The sequence below is a fragment of the Jaculus jaculus genome, chromosome 3 (assembly GCF_020740685.1).
Source record: "Jaculus jaculus isolate mJacJac1 chromosome 3, mJacJac1.mat.Y.cur, whole genome shotgun sequence".
NCBI lineage: Eukaryota > Metazoa > Chordata > Mammalia > Rodentia > Dipodidae > Jaculus > Jaculus jaculus.
In genome coordinates, this window is record NC_059104.1 from 128739067 (window position 1) to 128758051 (window position 18985).

At 39.7% G+C, this 18985-nt stretch overlaps 1 pseudogene; it reads left to right on the forward strand.

Annotated features, from left to right (window-relative positions):
* The window catches only part of LOC105944275, a 41893-nt pseudogene extending 23543 nt beyond the window's left edge, over window positions 1-18350 (forward strand).
* Window positions 18351-18985: the final 635 nt, after the last annotated feature.

An 18985-nucleotide genomic window follows, 5' to 3' on the forward strand; every position in this document is an offset into this window, starting at 1 on the left:
AAACATCCTGGGGATGAAGCCAGTGATCAGGGCACTGTAATTGCTATAATTAAAAGCAAATCTAACACTGCAGCAAAAGTAGGTCACTCATCAGTTTGGCGCAGTCTTTGATGAGAGTGGAAAGGAAAAATAAACCAAGTTTCTATGAACACGAGTAAGAAATGGCTGGAATTTTGCATAGTCTTGTCTCAGTAAACTGTTAGCTACTGAAAGGAACCTCACCAATGGAATGACAGCTAGTATTCCATAAGTGAAGGATTTTGTAAGATCGGGAACATCTTGTTCCAGTTCTTATTCAATGCATCTTTATGAAACAAACAGATTGGTCCAAAGACAAGCTCAACATCTTCCTGTGTGGAGACAGACTGTTTATGAGGATTAGTGAGAATGGGTCCCCTTTTCTTCCCATTGTCCCATCTGTAGACATCCCGGATCCCTGAGAACCTGACATGCACCTTACTTCTTTTGCAACAGCAGGTACAGGATAGGCACTCCAGGGAATCCTGACCACTCACACAGTTTTTAACTGCAAGTCAATAACAGAAACCAAAATAAACAAGCTGCCCATGGAACTGGAAATGGTCTCTAATTTTAGATCTCCTTTCCCATTTCTTTGAAATGGTTATTTGTGGAGCTGTACAGACTGATGGCGGGTTAGAATCCCAAATCTCCCTCCCCTCTACCTGATGGAACATGGGCAGGCTCCTGCAGTGGATGTATTAAGTGAGGTTATGTAGAAACATTTAGAAAATACCTTCTATGTGTAAAGGTTTTGAGACCTTATTGATTTTCTGTGCCGTGATTTTACATTTCTCTACACCTAATTGTTTTCTACTTATGCCAGGTCTGTTTCAGGAGTACGAAAAGCCAACTCTACCTCAGACGGGAAAAATGTACCAACAACGACAAAAAAAAAAAAAAAAACCTTCAACTTTTTTTTTATTATTACTGGCCCAATTGTTAAGAAATACTAAGAATAAGTTGTTGGCAAGAAATAGTGAGTGTGGCTCAGATATGCCCACACAGTTCCTAGAACTAAGCCTGGCCCACTGCATTTTTTTTCTTCTTCCCTTCGTCTTGCTTATGTATGTAAATATTCTTGTTTCCAAGAGAATTCCTCTGCGAGTAATGTTACTTTTTTACTGAGTGACAGACAGATGCTTCCTTCCCCCATAAAGCTTTTCCTCTTGGGTTTTCATCTCCATCCTCCCGAGCTGTGAAGAAGACAATTATGTCTTCCTAACTGCCTGCCCTAGGGAAGTGGAGAGAGCGGGTGTGAGGGACATGGATGCCTCAGAAATATCCTGGAACTAGTTTGGTGACAGGAGGAGAATGCAAACAACCAAAGGCAATTTAAAATATCCCCTAACGAGATAATTTTACAAAGATAATTACTGCATGGAGATTTTCAGTGCTCACTGAACCTTCATCCTGAAGGCGCTGGTTGCTGCTTCATATGATGGGATGTGCTAAATCTGGAGGCACCAGAGGAGGGGCTGGATGCCCAAGGCAGGCCAGAGGATGCTGCATGCTGCAAGCAGGGTTGATGGGTCGAACCAGGCAAGAAGGAAGGATGGGCTCAGTGCCTCATAGAGTTCATATTTCAAATGTTCCTGGCTTTTCTATGGGAGATATTTCACATTCATTCAAACCACAATAGAATCTGAACACTTCTTAAGGCAGATTACTTCCTTGTGAACAATTCTTTAGGCTGAAAAACTTCCTTGTCAGTTTCTGTAGCTCCGTGGAAAGTCAAGTGCACTGTCCAAACTAGAGCCTTGGATAGTTGGGGCTGATGTGTTTGTTATTCAGTGGTGCAAGCCCTCCACAAACCCTCATGGGGAAGAAGTGACCGAGTCTCTTCAAAGCACCCTTTACTTGTTTCTTTGGCACTATAGATTGGGTATTGGTAGGAATTCCGGGACTTAAGGATGAATTGTGACATAACTCAGCTTCTAGAAGGTTTTAAGTAGCGTCCTAGATATCAGCATTTCAAATAAGTATGGAATGGGATCTGGTTGATCTTAATTACTAAAATGTTCCATCCTAGATTAGTGAGAAGGTGACAAGTGAAGTCCTCTATTTGCTAATGTCCCTGTGACAAGACATTGTCATTATATAAAATTTGTTCTGAATTATACTGAAGTAGAAAAATATGGAATCATGATTGCTTTTATTAAACTGAGTCCATCTCCAACTTCCTGCATGTGTGTGGATAGCCTTCCTTTTGGTCATCTTCTGCCCACCGGTATGACTGACTTTTTCATAGAATCACCAAGGTTTCCCTTTGTTTTCTCATTTGAACGTGACTTTTCATGGTGGTAAGACATCTAAACTTCAAAATCTAAAGCTTAGGGACCTTGAATGAGAATTAAATAGACAAGCAGTTATTTATACCATTGCTTTGCCACAAGACACTGCACCCCATCAACTGTATCAAAGTGACTCAGAGCACCCACATGAAAGGGGAAAATCTCAAGTACAGCCTGTTTTTTATTCAATTTTTCATTTCAAAATACAGGAGTTACAAAAATAGCAGAGAGACCCTGCGTATCCTTCACCCAATTTGCCCTCTTGCTTACATTTTACATAACAATAGAATAAAATCATTCCTGCTGTGCAGGGCTGAGGCTCCACTTCTAACTAGAGAGCCTGGTGCTGTGGGGTGTGCCTCCAACTCCTGTGTGGTGCTCAGGAGGAGTACTTTTTGGAAACTTATGCACCTAAAGTTCTGCCTTGCCAGGGGTCTGTTTCCTCTTACTCTGACTTGGGCTTTCTTGTCTGTGTTTACAGGCTTCTCCAAAAGGTAGTCTGGATATGAATAAAAAGAAATCCGAAAGAACTGAATACCTGTCAACTTTCCCTAGTTTCTGAGCTCAACAGCTCTGCCCTTTCTCTCCACTTTTTAGAGTCTTGCCTTTGGTGTATGCATAATGTCCAAGGATAAGCGTTCAGTTGCTCTTAGTGGGAGACATAGAATGATATCTGCTCCATCCTATCCCAGAAGTGCCTTCTCCCAGACTGGCTTTTTTTATTCCTATGTGCTTAATGTCTTCACAAAGGATAATCTCCTTCCTTTTTTTTACATATACTCCACAAAATGATTATAATACAAAATCAAGCTGTGATTTAAAAATAGCATTTTTGTGATACAATATGAAGTCTACAGTATCACCTTTTACAATACTGAGGTTCAAACCCATGGTCTCACACATCTTGGACAAGCAGACCTCCAGCCCCAAAGGATTTATAAAATACCAAGGCATTATCTGTTTTTAAAACTTTTATTAACAACTTCAATATGTATACAATATACAATGATCATAATCTCCTCACACTACCCTCCTTTGTTACTACTCCCCTAACCCTTCTACTGAATCCCTTTTTCTTCACAATTATTGTCCTATTTTGATGTAATCATTCTTAAATTGCTTTCTATCCTATTATGCAGGTCTTGTGTAAGTAGCATCAGCTACTATAAGGTCATGAATATCACACCAAGGCATTAATTAACTCTTGTAGCAAATTTCACCATGTCATTTGGTGCTGAACTCATCTCTAGTAAAACAAGGATACCACAGCATATAGCCTAGATGCTACCCCTTCCTCCAGCTCCATGATACTTGTATTTGTATGAAAATCATGAGCATCAAGGATACTCCCCTTACCAGAACTAGGGCCATATAAGCCTAGGTACCAGCCAGACCCACTGAAGCAGTCATGGGGACATCAGAAGAAGGTAGAGTATTACCAAATGCCTTAAATCCTTTGCAGCACCTGTCAAAGTGTCCAGCTTCTCACTTTTCCTCTTGTTTTCAATACAAATAGCCACAATAGATAAGACCAAGACAAATGTTCCAAATGGATCTTATCATACTTATAGTTTTTACCAAGTTACTATAAGTTCATTTGAAATAAATCTCCTCAATCTATTAATGAATTAAGAACTAAAAGGTTCTTTAATAGAATGGTTGATCTGGATGAAGACTGAGAATGGTAAACCATGTAAGAAATGGTTTTGCATGGTAAGTGCTAGGGGCCAGAGTCTCTGCAGCAAGCTCTTAGTGGTAGTCAAAAGATAGTGCATCTTCATAATGGAGAACTGTCAGCCTCTACCTGGGACAAACAGATGTCACCCACTTCCAGGTGAGATTCATGATGTCTCAGTGTCACCTGTGCATCATGCTTGCCAAAACATGTTTACCCTGAGTCTAATATGTCATCTGTATAGCTGTAATTTTCAGAAAATGCCAGTCATAGAGGAACACATTAAGTCCTCCCTCACCAAAGATGAAAATCTACAATTCTAAATTGCTGGAAACTGTACAAGATCAGGTTTTAAAACACTAAGATCATGGTTGAAAAAGCCTGAAGTGTTGTAGATTTTAAAAGACTAACTCACATACACATTTGTTTTAAGGGAACACCCAAATGTTTTGGGGATGATGAAAAAGGTATGCTCTACAAATTAGATAATTCAGATATTATTGATTTTTCTAGGTATGATGATGGCCTTTGTGGAAGTATGTTCTTAAATCTTGAGAGATGTCCACTGAGAGTTAAAAATATTATGTCTTGCATTCAAATGGCTTACATATACAATACAGCAAACATGAACAATTATTCAAACAGAATGGGACTTCAGCAAACTGTGGCTCATAAGCTACTTTGGGCAAATTCTCTGCCTTTACCCATGAGTTAAAAATGAATTATATAATTTCCAGTGATGAAACAAAACTAGAAAGAATGTTTTCTGACATACAGCAAATTTCAGTGCTCATAAATTTTATTAGAACACAGCAACATGCATCTTTCCATGGCTGTTTCTGTACTAATAATAGCAGGGCTGAGCAGAGACTGTGACTCACAAAGCCTAGACTACATATTATTCAGCCATGTACAGAAAGCATTTACCAACAGCTGACCTGGAAAACATGCGGAAGTTTATTACACACCTCGTTTAGCTTTTCTGCACTGGACATTTTTCATAATAATAAATCCGGCTGCATGACCACCATGTAAGGGTGTTGTAGAACCCATCTGCTTATTCACATAGACATGGCTGCCTTACAGCAAGAAGGTTCCCTTTGGTGTGCAAATCATTGTGCAAATATCAGTGTGTACTTACACAAATATACATGGACTAGACAGGCCAGTCGCTCTACATGTTCTCCTGATGCAATCAAGAATGGCAGCAAACACAGGGTGCAACAAGTAGGCATGATATGGTATACCGTTCCACAATCATATTTTTGTAAGTAGGAAGATACTCTAAAATAATGTTGAGAAATATATTTTAGTCAATGTATAATTCAGTATCACTATCATTTATAACCATTATAAAGTATTATGGATAAAGCATAATTCTGTGTGCTGTACTTTAACGTGACTAGCAATGCATTTGGTTTGCATATGTCAGGATCACCACAAACCCGTGATAACACAGTTATCAGTGTCATATATATATATATATATATATATATATATATATATATATATATATGTTATATATCAGTGTTATACCACTTGTGATAGTTAAGGTGTTGTCAACTTGATCTGTTTAGTAATCCACAGGCTGCTTCTAGGAAGGATCAACTAAAGGAGGAGGTCTTTCTCCCAGGGTGAGCCCTTCCCCCAGAGTGGGCAGCCCCGTTCAGAGAGGGACTTGATATAAGGAAGCTCTGGGTAGAAGAGTTCCCTTTTTTTTTCCTTCCTTCCTTCCACTTGGCTGCCGGAGCTGCTCCCTACCTTCTAGCGTGGATTGAAGACCAGTACGGACTAAAGACCAACATCAACCGAAGACCCACGTGGATCGAAACCCAGTGGCTCCTCAGGAAGCCTCCAGGCTTTCTGGCACCATCTGCAGTGCCGGGTCGGGACTGCTGAGGCATCTGGCCACGTGGACTGAGCAGCTACCAGGTTCGATGATTCTCGGGCCTGCAACTGCTATTGGACTACTGTAAGCTAATCCAATAAATTCCCTTTATAAAATAATTCATTCTAGTAATTCTGTTCCTCTAGAGAACCCTGACTAATACACCACTCCAATGTTACTAGGTGATGGGAAGTTTTCAGCTCTGTTATAATATTACCAAACACATCCCTACAGTTAGCAATGAGGTAAGCCTACACACATGGTTTCTGACTCCCAGAAACATCGTCCTCAAGTTCAATAGCTGCTGTAGAAACATGTAGTTGTCTCAAATTGAATTCTTTTAAAAGACAGAACAAAATATATGGCATAACAAATAGTACTTAGAAAACTTGTTTCTGCTTTTTGGTTTTCTGCAATTCTTTTTGTTTTTTGTTCCATTTGTAAGATGCACATACTTAGATCATGACACCTTTTACTACAAAGTTGCCCTGAAGTGAGATTTGAAACCCAGTCACAACACATTCATATTTTGTCTCAGGAATTGCATGGTATTGGTATTACCACCCCAAAGAGCAACATAACCATCTGGTAAAGTAAAGGCCCCAAATACATCAGATTCATTTCTCAAGTAAGTCTTTTAAGAAATAAAGAAAAAAAATAGGGCTGGAGAGATGGCTTAGCGGTTAAGCACTTGCCTGTGAAGCCTAAGGACGCCGGTTCAAGGCTCGGTTCTCCAGGTCCCACGTTAGCCAGATGCACAAGGGGGTGCACGCATTTGGAGTTCGTTTGCAGTGGCTGGAAGCCCTGGCGCGCCCATTCTCTCTCTCCCTCTATCTGTCTTTCTCTCTATGTCTGTCGCTCTCAAATAAATAAATAAAAAATTAAAAAAAAAAAAAGAAATAGAGAAAAAAATAGATAACACCTACTGTCTCTCATTAGGGATGTACATAAATATACTATTGGCATGTACAGATACTGAAAGGAATTGACTAGATTTATGATATATAAATATGTCAACACAAATACATTTCAAAACTGCAAACTTGAATTTAAAAGGCAATTAGCAGGGGCTAGGTAGATGGCTCAGCGGTCAAAGATGCTTGCTTGCAAAATCCTGCCAGCCTGGATTCAAATCCCTAGCCACCCCTATAATGTTAGATTCAAAAATGTAATTATCAGAGTAAAGTTTACTGTATGAAACCACTTCTATACAATACAAAAGTAGCGAATATAACTAAGGATTTTTATGGTCATCCGTGTATGTATAGGACCATCTATACAGATATCTATGTAAAAGGTTCAAAACCACAAGACTTCATGGTAGGAAAAACCTTGAGAAAAAGTGAGTACTTAGGTATTAGAAGGAAATAATAGGGGAAAATTACAAACTTATTGATAATGGGGGTTGATTGATCTAGGAAAATGTCAAAAGTATTCGCTGTTTTAACATATGCATACAGCAATCACCTGTTGAATCCAGCCTCCTTCTAGCCCTTCTCCTACTCCTCCTAATCTCCATAACCATTATTCTACTTTCAGATTAACATGTTACCCTCCACATACAAGACCATACACAGGATACTTGTGCTTTTTTTTTTTTAATTTAATTTATTAGTTTTCTTTTCAGTAAATACAGGCAGTTTGGTACCATTATTTAGGCTCATCTGTGATCTACCCCCTCCCATTAGACCCTCCTTGTTATTGAAAATGGGTCGTGCATTGTGGAGTTAGCCCCCAGTTATTAGTATGATAAATGTCTCTGAAAATCATGACCCAACATGTAACTCTGACATTCTTTCCGCCCCCTCTTCCGCAAGATTTCCCTGAGCCATGTTGGGTTCATTTTTGGTCTGCTTCAGTGCTGAGGTGTTGGGGGCCTCTGAGGCTCTGGCTCTCTGATTTGGTAGGAGTTGATTTTTCTCTGCATTGATCTCCTTCCCCTTTGTGCTGGTATCCAGTTCACAGGAAAACATCACCCTTGCTTATTTCGCCAGTTGTCCTTAGTTTCAGTTGGGCCCCTTCTGAGGTATGTTGGGGCAGCTCTCTTCTTAGGATCTGCATCTATCTGGAAAAGAGAAGCAGATTCTCCAACGGAGAGTAAGTTAGCACCCAGGAAATTGAGATAACACTTACTTTTTTGATAGACAGTTTGATAGGTGTAGGCCCTCTTATACCCCGTGATTGATGGTAGCTTGATATTGTAGAGTGGGCTTGTGTTTGGGTATGGTTCTGACTTGTTTCCCAGCTCCAGCTAAGGGTCTAGTACCACTGAGTGGATCAGTTAGCCAAATCAAGAGCAATTGATTCCTCACCATGGCTGTGTACCACTATTGCACTTGTGTGGGTATCACATCCGGTTAATTGTTGCTACTTAGGTTAAACAATGTGTTGCTTGGACAGATCTTGGTCACTTCCCCAGTCACCTATGTAGCGCCTTCTGGCACTAGACACGCTGACTGTCTGGGGACTGACTCTCTCCTGGCTTCCAGCCATGTCATTCCATTTTACGTGTCAGCTGCGTATGGAGTCTTCAGCAATAGGGTCTTACCACTGGCCTTTGGTGGGTCATCAATTACTCTGACAGAAGTCTGTCATTGTTTTGGGAAACCTTGTAGGTTTCTCTGATCAAAAGTTCATTGTGGATTGTAGGCCCAAGCTGGAAGTGGGGGTTACAGGTCAGTGTCCACTATGAAATTGAGGAAAAAGATAGCTAATATACAAGAGTTAGAGAGGAGAGAGATAGAGGGGAGAGGGGGAGAGGGAGGGAAGGAAGATGTAGGAGATTTAGGTCAGTCTTGATCCTACCCTCTCCAGTGTCTTGTGGTTCAGGTGTACTTGTGCTTTTTTGTCTGGCTTGTTTCATTGCACACAACACTCTCTAGTTCTAATCAGTTTACTGCAAACAACAGGGCTTCACTATCACATGACAGAGGCTCCCTTATTCCTAGCAGAGGGTGCATCATCACCTCTAAATGTTTTCATAAATTTCTGATTATTACTTTAATAATCTGTTCCTTAGTTAAATTTACCGAAATCAACCAATTCTAAGACAGATATATAGCAGCAATGCAAAATTTTACCACAATTATTTATTTATTATCATGACGATTATATCCCATGAAATTTTATAGAAGTTAGAATAAAATATTATAAAGTGGACATTAAAATTATTATTATTTACAGATGATATAATTATATACTCAGAACTAAAGAACTGTCCACAATAATCAATGAAATCAGACACCTTACTGATATTTAATATATTTTATTTATTGATTGATTTGAGAGAAAGAAATAGATAGAATGATGTGCCAAGTCCTCTAGCTACTGTAAACAAACTCCAGATTGCATGCACCATCTTTTGCATCTGGCTTTATGTGTGTATTGAGGAATAAGAACCTGGGTCCTTAGGCTTTACAGGCAGGAACCTTAACCATTGAGCCATTGCGTTAGCCCAAGATTCAGACTTTAAATCAATACACATATGTGATCATGAAGTAAAGTTGCTACTGGGAATAATGGAAGATGGAGCTGGAGAAATGGCTCAGCAGTTAAAGGTATTTGCTTGCAAAGCCAGGTGGCCCAGATTCAATCCTCCAGTACCCATGCAAAGTGAGAAGCACAAAAAGGCCTCAGTGTTGTGGTACTTTTTGCTCTTATTTGATATGAAAATCTTAATTCTAAGGAAACTATGAAAGGTTACATACAAATAAGTGGACACATGTCCACTTCAAATTTTATACAAAAATAGTAGGTCATAAGATCTGAAGGTAAAACCTAAAATTATGGAACTTCAAGAAGAAAAAAATGGATTATGCGAAGATTTCTCAGAACATTAAACTGTAATTTGTTAAAAATAAATTGACCAATTGGAGATTATTAACATTTTAAAATATCTGCCTCACATAAGACATTACTAGAATAAAAACACAAAACAATTCAGGTAACAGTATTTACCAAACACATATAACAAAGGTATATTATATAGGATATAAGAACTGCCACAACTCAGCGAGAAAACCAATACCCTCAGAGCAGCAAGTGCACAAAGGATTGGATGGCCACACCCCACAGAACTATATAAGCACTCTGTGAACATGTGTGTGGTCATTAGGCAAACTATACAATGATGAAAAATGTCACTGCAACATGCCTCACAAACTGGGCAAAATAATATAAAACAACAGCTGTAATGAACACACAGACCCAGGGTTGTTGTGTACTATTAACAAAGGAGCAGAGGAAATGGAAACTCTGATGGGAACAAAGATGTCAGGAGACCTTCAGAAGATCAGCTGGAAGTTTCTTGTTAGAATAAACATATTCACTATGTGACATAACAATCCTTGTCTTTAATGTTCACCAAGAAAAACAAACTTGAAAAGATTTGTGGCTTCATTCATAATTGTTAAAATAAGAAAATAACCCAAATTTCCAAATAAATGGCAAGTCAACTATAATATACCCATCTAGTAAAACTGTTTTGCAATAAAATGTAAGACCACTGATACATGTAACAGCAGATACCAGTCTCTTTTGCAGTGTGCTAAACTGAAGAAACCAGACTGAAAATGTGTATCTGTAGAATTTCTACTTCAACCTGGCTTGCCCAAGAGCTGACAACTTAAAAAAAAGTATTCATTTATTTTCATGCAGAGAAAGACCAACAGACAGACCTTAAATGAACTTCAGATGCATGCACCACTTAGTGTACCTAACTTTATGTGGGTACTGGGGAACTGAACCCAACTCATACGGAACCTGGGTCCTTAGGCTTTGCAGGCAAGTGCCTTAATAGCTAAGCCATCTGTCTCCAGCCCCCAACAACAGATATCTTGATTGGGACAGGTATGTAAGTTTAAACATCCAGCTCCCTTTAAAATCCTCTGCCCTTCACCTCAACCAACAAGGCCCATCTTCTTGACTACCATCAGATTGGGACCAGGAGATGTAAGCCAGATTCCCTGTAGTAATTCTCTTCCCTTTGCTCCACAAGGTGTATAGGACATGCCTTCTTGGTTGGAATCTGATGCGACCAAGGATGCTTAAATTCCAGCAGCTCAATTCCCTTTAAGAATCCCTTCACCAGGTTAGCACACTCTACACAAGGCTGGGACTGGGACTGGAGCTGAGGCCCAGAATTCAGAGTCCCTTCAGCAGTGCTCTTCCTGTCATCACAGGAGAGGAACAAAGATCTCCCATTTGGGCTGGGAGCAAGTGTAAGTTCCAGCACAGCTACATGTGAATTGAGCCACCTTGACGGTGAAACAGCAGGAAGAATTTACAAGACTGAAGTCTAAGCACCATAAAGCAGAGCAAAATAAATGAACACAGCAAACACTGTTCACTACTCAACACAGGTGTGCCAGTAATATCTGGCCAAGGCACTATCTCCAGATGGGTATGTCTCAACATAACATTAAAAACCAAGCCAGTAGCATGAATACAATTCCATAGCAGAGGACCCTCATAAGTACTACCCAGAGGAAACTTCTTACAAAGAGCTCAAAATGAAGGTAGTCCTAAGAGGGAAGGGTATATAGCTGTAAATGCCCACATTACAAACACATAGAACTCAAATAAATAGTGTAATGGTATGCCTGAAGGCCTCGGAAAACCAAGAAAAAACCAAACTCAAAAGTAACAGAAGGAAACCAATATCAGGGCAGAAATCAGTGAAATAAGAATGAAAAAAAAAAAAAAAAAACAAAGGAATTGATGAAATGGTTAGTTTTTTTGAAAAGATAAATAAAATCAGACACTTTTAGCCAAACTAACCAAAAGAAAGAGAAGGCCCTCATCAGTAAAATTAGATATGATAAAGGAGACAGATGTAAATGAAATTGATAGAATCATGAAGTCATATTTCAAAAACCTATATTCCAACAAATTAGAAAATCTAAAAGACATGATGGAGTTTTTGAATCATATAAACTACCAAAGTTAAAATGAGATGAAATAGCCTAAAAGATCTATGATTAGCAATGAGGCAGAAGCAGTGATTCAAAAATCTCCTACTCAAAAAGTCCAGATCCACATGGGTTCATGACAGTGTCCTAACAGTCCTTATAGAAGAATGCAAACTTCTGATGCTTAAGTTATTCCATATGATAGAAAATATGGAATTGTTCCTAATTCCTTCCTCCTATGAATTCAGCTCCACATTAATAGCAAAACCACTTAAGGACACAACAAAAGACTATAGACTATTCTTGATGAATATAGATGCAAAAATTCCCACTAAAACACTTGTGAACTGAATTCAGAATATGACAATAAACATTCATCTCAATGGATATTTCCACATATTTAAATCAATAAATGTACTATGTCACATACATAGACTCAAGGATAGAAATCACATGGTCATTTCAATAGATGCAAAAGAAGGCCTTTGATAAAATCCAACATCCCTCCATGATAAAAACATTGGAGAGATTGGGAATGAAGGGATCATATCTCAACATATAAAGACTATGTATAACAAACCTATAACCAATATCATGTTAAATGGAAAAAAAATTAAAAGCACTCCCACTAAGAACTAGAACAAGACAAGAGTGCCTATTCTCCTCACTGCTGTTGAACATAGTGCTTGAAGTCTTAGAGTGATAAAACAAAAGAAATCAATAAAAGGGATAAAAATTGAAAAGAAAGAAGTCAAACTATCCTTATTTGCAGGTGATATGATTCTATATATGAGACCCTAAAAATTCCACTGGAAAAAGCTTGGAGTCAATAAACCCTTTCAGCAAAGTGGCAGGACACAAAAACAAAATGCAAAATTCAGTAGCCTTCTTGTATACCAATTACAAATAATCTGAAAAAGCACTCAAGGGAAAGGTTCTACATCTTCCCTCCCTCCCTCTCCCCTTCTCCCCTCTATCTCTCTCCTCTCTAACTCTTGTATATTAGTTATGTTTTCCCTCAATTTATTAGTGGGCACTGGCCTGTAACCCCCACTTCCAGCTTGGGGCTACCATCCACAATGAGCTTTTGATCAGAGAAACCTACAAGGTTTCCCAAAACAATGACAGACTTCTGTCAGAGTACTTGATGACCCACCAAAGGCCAGTGGTAAGACCCTATTGCTGAAGACTCCACATGCATCTGATAGGCAAAATCCAAGGGCATGGCTGGAAGCCAGGAGAGAGTCAGTCCCCAGACAGTCAGCGTGTCTAGTGCCAGAAGGCGCTACATGGGCAACTGGGGGAAATGACCAATATCTGTCCAAACAACTCATTGTCTAATCTAATTAGCAACAAATAACCTGATGTAATGCCCACACAAGTGCAATAGTGGCACACAGCCATGGTGAGGAACCAACTACTCTTGATTTGGCTAACTGATCCACTCAGTGGTACTAGACCCATAGCTGGAGCTAGGAAACAAGTCAGAACCATACCCAAACACAAGCCCACTCTACAATATCAAGCTATCATTAATCATGGGGTATAAGAGGGCCTACACCTATCAATCTGTCTACCAAAAAAGTAAGTGTTATTTCAATTTTCTGGGTGCTAACTTACTCTCCGTTGGAGAATCTGCTTCTCTTTTTCAGATAGATGCAGATCCTATGGAGAGAGCTGCCCCAACATACCTCAAAAGGGGCCCAACTGAAACTAAGGACAATTGGTGAAACAAGCAAGGGTGATATTTTCCTGTGAACCGGATATCAGCACAAAGGGGAAGGAGACCAACGCAGAGAAAAATCAACTCCTACCAAATCAGAGAGCCAGAGCCTCAGAGGCCCCCAACACCTCAGCACTGAAGCAGACCAAAAATGAACCCAACGTAGCTCAGGGAGATTTTGCGGAAGAGGGGGCAGAGTGTCAGAGTCACATGTTGGGTCATGATTTGCAGAGACATTTAGCATACCAATAACTGGGGACTAACTCCACAATGCAAGACCCATTTACATCAACAAGGAGGGCCTAATGGGAGGGGGTAGATCATAGATGAGCCTAAACAATGGTACCAAACTGCCTGTATTTGATGAAAAAAAAAAAAACTAATAAATCAAATTTTAAAAAAATTGTCAAAAAAAAAAACCTTTTAAGGGTCTGGAGAGGTAGTTCAGTGGTTATAGCCCTTGTTTAAAAAGCCTGATGGCCTGGGATCAATTCTCTAGTACCCACTTAAGTCCAGATACACATGGCACTTGTTTCTGCTGTTCATTTGTGGTGACAGGAGGCCCTGGCACACCCATGCTCAGTCTCTCTCTCAAATAAATAAATAAATGAAAAAATATTTTTAAAAATCTTATAAAAAGTGTTCCATCATACAACATTAAAAACAAAGTCATAGGAACAAAAAGTAAATTAGTTACCGCCAGTGTACCTGAGAAATGTGGTGAGTATGACTGGGCAGGATGAGAGAATCTAGGGTGGAGGATCATGTATCCTGGTGTTTATGATAGTTATACCACTTTGTGTGCTTGTTAAAATTCTCACACCAGTACTTTGTAAGAGCAAACTATATGATGCAAAAATAAAAGTTCAATGAAAAATTTTAAATAAAAATGAGAAGCATTTTCACATATCAGATTGGAAAAAAATGAAACTTGAAAATCTCTGTTAACAAAACATACTTGATAGCTTTGTGTAGAAAATTTTGCATTGATTTGGAGAATAATTTTGCAGAAGTTGTTAAGAATTTAATGAACACAGTCTTAGATGCACAATAACACTAAGAAATAGTTTATTTTCATACATATAAAACAGAGCCCTACAAAGATGTCCATTTCACATGTATAGTATTTTGAGTGTTTGATATCTGTTAAAACATGAAAATAATCTTCATGGTTTAGTTAGAGTTGAAGTTACGGGTGAAGAGGCAGGATGAGTTGTCCATGTTTGGCAAATTGAAGGATTACAAATTTTAAGTTAAAACACATTTTTGAGGGAACTGTAGTCCAGCAATTTACATTGCACCATCTGGTTTTGGCTCCCCATCAAATGTAATGTGGTGCCTAAAATAGTGCCTGTTTAATAAGTATAATTTCATCACCTAAAGCTGTGTTCTTTGTGTCAATGTGTCAGCATAATATAGTTTCTTCCACCATGCTTTGAAGCTGGCATTCTCCACAATGGGTATTATAGTGTCATACTTTAGTATCCACCCTATTTCAGCTGTTTCTAACTTTTAGAAGAAATTAAAAAAAAAAAACTGCTAGGTATTCTCTGTTCTACACTCGTTTAGTGCAGTGCCTACTGAAGATTGCTCAGGCAAGATGGCCAGCATAGCTCAGATTCCCCACACCCTGTGTCCCTCCCACATTACCCAAGTTTAGGACCTCATGGAAAAGACTTAAACAGATTTCTGAAAGTCTAACACTACAAAAAGACTTAAATCTGTCTTCCCTGCAACATGTAGAGGGGGCATTCTGAAACAGGGACTCCTGGGCACACTCCTCCAGTGGCTTTCTGTTCCCAATGGAGAAGACCTTGTCTCTTTAGCATGCTTGTCCTGTTCTCTGAAGCCCCATACCTCATTATCATATGACCCCAAATATGTTCCCTATTCATGAAGGACTTCCTGGTAACAACATGTGCTCCAGCAAGTATATTAGTTTGATTTCTATTACTATAACATGACACCTGAAACTGGATAATTTTTAAAAAGAGATATTTGTTCATATTTAGCTCACGGTTTGGGATGTTCATAGGCATGTAACTGCCTCAGAACTTGTGTCATAGTAATTGGGCATTATGGTGGGACATGTGCAAGAGGGGAAGACTATGGCAAGACAAGGGGCCAAAAGTGGGGCCAGGGGCCAGACTGTCTTATAACAAGTCCTTTGAGAATGGTTTAACTACTCCAAAGGTAGAGTCTATGACTGACTCACGTCCTGCTGTGCCTCCCACCAGACAGAAGTGCTAAAACTGCCCAATATGGATACAGAGATCCATGCCCCCAGTATTTGAGCCCTAGAGACACACCACCTCCAAATCACTGCAGCAAAAGGCATACTGTTCTCTCTCTTCAGCCAATCCTGCTCTTCAGTTCTCATCAGTTACTTTGGCTCCTACTGCTTCTTGACTGTATCTTTCTAAGTGTGTGAAGCAAGAGAGCACCTTGCCTTCATCTATCCTTTTATATCCAAGTGTCATCTCATTGTGTTCTCTGACTTCTTAGTGGCTCTGTAAACTATCTGGTCAGATGTCCTAAGGGAGCCATCTTACCAGTGTCCATAGCACAGGGCTTAGAACAAAGACAACATTCAGAAATGCTTGAGTAGCCCATAAATCCTTTGGCCCACTTCAGATGATAAAGAAAACATACCCTTATGTTGATGTTACATTGCCTAGAAATTATTAAGGTGCTATGACATGAGCCTAAAGAAAGCCATGGATAAGTTCCATGATTTTCATATACATGTTTTACTGTTTAGAGCAAGCAGGACTGGTCAGCTCAGCAGGAAGGAAATGTAATCAAGATGAACTTTGGATCAGTGGTACATTTTGTCAAAAGATAGCTCCAAGGTTGTTTCTAGTCAAGGCATAATCCTTCACATGGACAGTAGTTGTGAAATGATTGTGAATTTACTCACCCTCCAGGCATACCTTCCTACTTTAACTTTCTGTGACTAGATTAGTCACTTTGCACAAAGCAGAACTGAGATGTCTTAGATGGAATCAGAGGACTGAGGATGAGACAAGGCTAAGGTTGTTGCTATGACACCTGGCCAACCAGAGCAGAGACAACACCACAGTCCTTTGTGGCAGGGGCTGGAAATGGCACTTACTCTGGTGCTTTACTGCTGAAGGCTACCACTGCCCACTACTCTGCTAGGAAGAGTTGCATTCTGTGCTTCACAGTGTGGACAAGCTGCCTGGGACTTCAGGGAGAAACAGCAAACTCTGACTTTCTCACATTCTAACTCACATTCCAGAAAATCAACATCAAGTACATTACCTTTTTGTTCATATTAACAGTATCAAATTTACTTATATAGAAAGAAACAAGGAGTTAAAAGTATATTATTGATAAAATTAGCACATGCTATAATTGCAAACTCATTAGACAGGTATACAGATATTGGCAGCTGGCTGAAGACAAGAGGCAAGTCTCCGCTTTTCCTGTGACCCTCCATGAGGGCCTAGAAGGTGAATTAGAGGCAGAAGGAGAATAGACTGACATTTCAGTCTATTTAATGACAGTGCACTTGGCCAGGCTTCCCAGACTCTTGGGACTTCCTCTTGCCCTGTGTTAGGTATACGTCCTGTCTACTCAACCAGGTGTGCCTGATTCTATGGTTTCCTGTCATCACTGTGATCTTATACCCACATACAGAGGACACATATGTTCTTTGTATCTGCCTGGAGGAAGAGCAAACCATATTGCAAAAATCTTTCATCACTCCAGCATTTCTGAGCTCTTTACTGGTGCATACACATTGATGAGCAGGGTGATTTAGCACTGAGCCAGGGCATCAGTCAGCTTTCTCATCTCTAATTCTATTGCTGAAGCATTAAATACACAGCCACAATCTAGCCTTTAGGATGATGTATAAGCATCTTAATTCCCATACTAGAGCCTATACTGCTGAGGAAGGCTCATACAGGACAAGCCAGCAGGGTTCACCCCAAGTCCTCAAAGGAGAAGCCATGTGGGAAAGGTTAAAGCCCACCTACCTGAAAGCTCAGCTTGAAAAAAGAAAAAGGAGAGTTGTGGCCAAGCAGAGGCCTGCTGGGCTCTGTGCTGGGATATGTTCTTGTGGAAAGAAAGAGTATGAAATCACTTCACCAGGACTCAGCCGGGCCAAGAGCTGGCCAATTTCTTCCTAACCAGGATGATTTAGAGAGAAGCATCCCACAAGGCAATGCTCCTCACTGGTATGGTTTTTCTCCCAAGAATTCAGTGTGCTGAAAGCATTGTACATGTGGTGGTGCTGGGAGGTGATGGAACAGTTAGTGGGTAGTAAATACGTCTTGGGGCTCCACCCTCAAAAGAATTAATGATCATGTTCTGAGAGCTATGTGTGATGTGCTGTCAGCTTGATCAGATTAGGAAGCAAGTCAGAGATATGCCTCTTGTTCTGCCATCTGATGCCATCTAACATGTCATGACACAGCATGAAGCCATAATAGGATACCGTCACTCAAGCTGGGATTCTTCAGCCTCCAAAGTTATGAACCAAAATCTTCCCATTTACTTTATAAATTTCCAAGTCTTAGCCATTTTCTATAGCAACAGAAAATGAAGACATTTATCGTTGAGACAAATGTAGTAAGTAAAAACTTCTATTTTATGTGTTGAAGGTTCCATAAATGCCAGAACAGGGCAAAGACAGCACGATTTGGATATGACCATAAAAAGGCTTGGAAATGAGAGCTGGAAAGAAACTCAGAAAGACTATTTAGATTCTGTCTCTAAACAATTTAAGAGACTTGAAGTGGTTATTCAGTTTATCCACACCAGCCAGGCAACAACAAGAAAGCACACTGAGCAGGAAGGTGTGCGCCAGGACTGACAAGTTACAGAGCACAGAGTCAAGGGATTGATGCTTCATTCAGCACATGTGCACTTTGAAACAGTGTAAATGCACATATAAAGCCAGACTATATCACATACACATCTGAAGATCTGAAGTGGTTTTTTTCTTTATTCATATCTGATTCATTTTTCTACAAGGCAGAAAAAAGCACTACTGAGACCAGGGAATGCTGCCCAGCTACAGCCATTGCTACCTGTGTACACCTGGGCTGAGCTGTCAGGGAGCTGTCCCCTCTGTGGGCAGACACCGAGCCTTCTCCTCAGATTACAAGATATGTCTCTGTACTCTTGTCTTTCAAAACCAGTGCCACAAGATTATTAAGTGAGATTGAAGGAGACAGTCATGCATCACTTAACAATGGGCAATGTGCCCACTTTGTTAAGTGATTTTATTCTGGTAAGAGCATCATAGTGTACACAAACCAAACAGCTATGATCCCACAATTGACCTGGTCTCATGGGACCATAGTTTCATGTGGGGAATCACCTGGTGCATGACTACATTACTGGAAAAATAATGAAAAGGACAAGTACACTTCACCACTTTATTTTGTTTACCAGGGTACTTTAAGCTATTCTTAATTTTGGCCTCTAAACTGTTTTGCATAGACA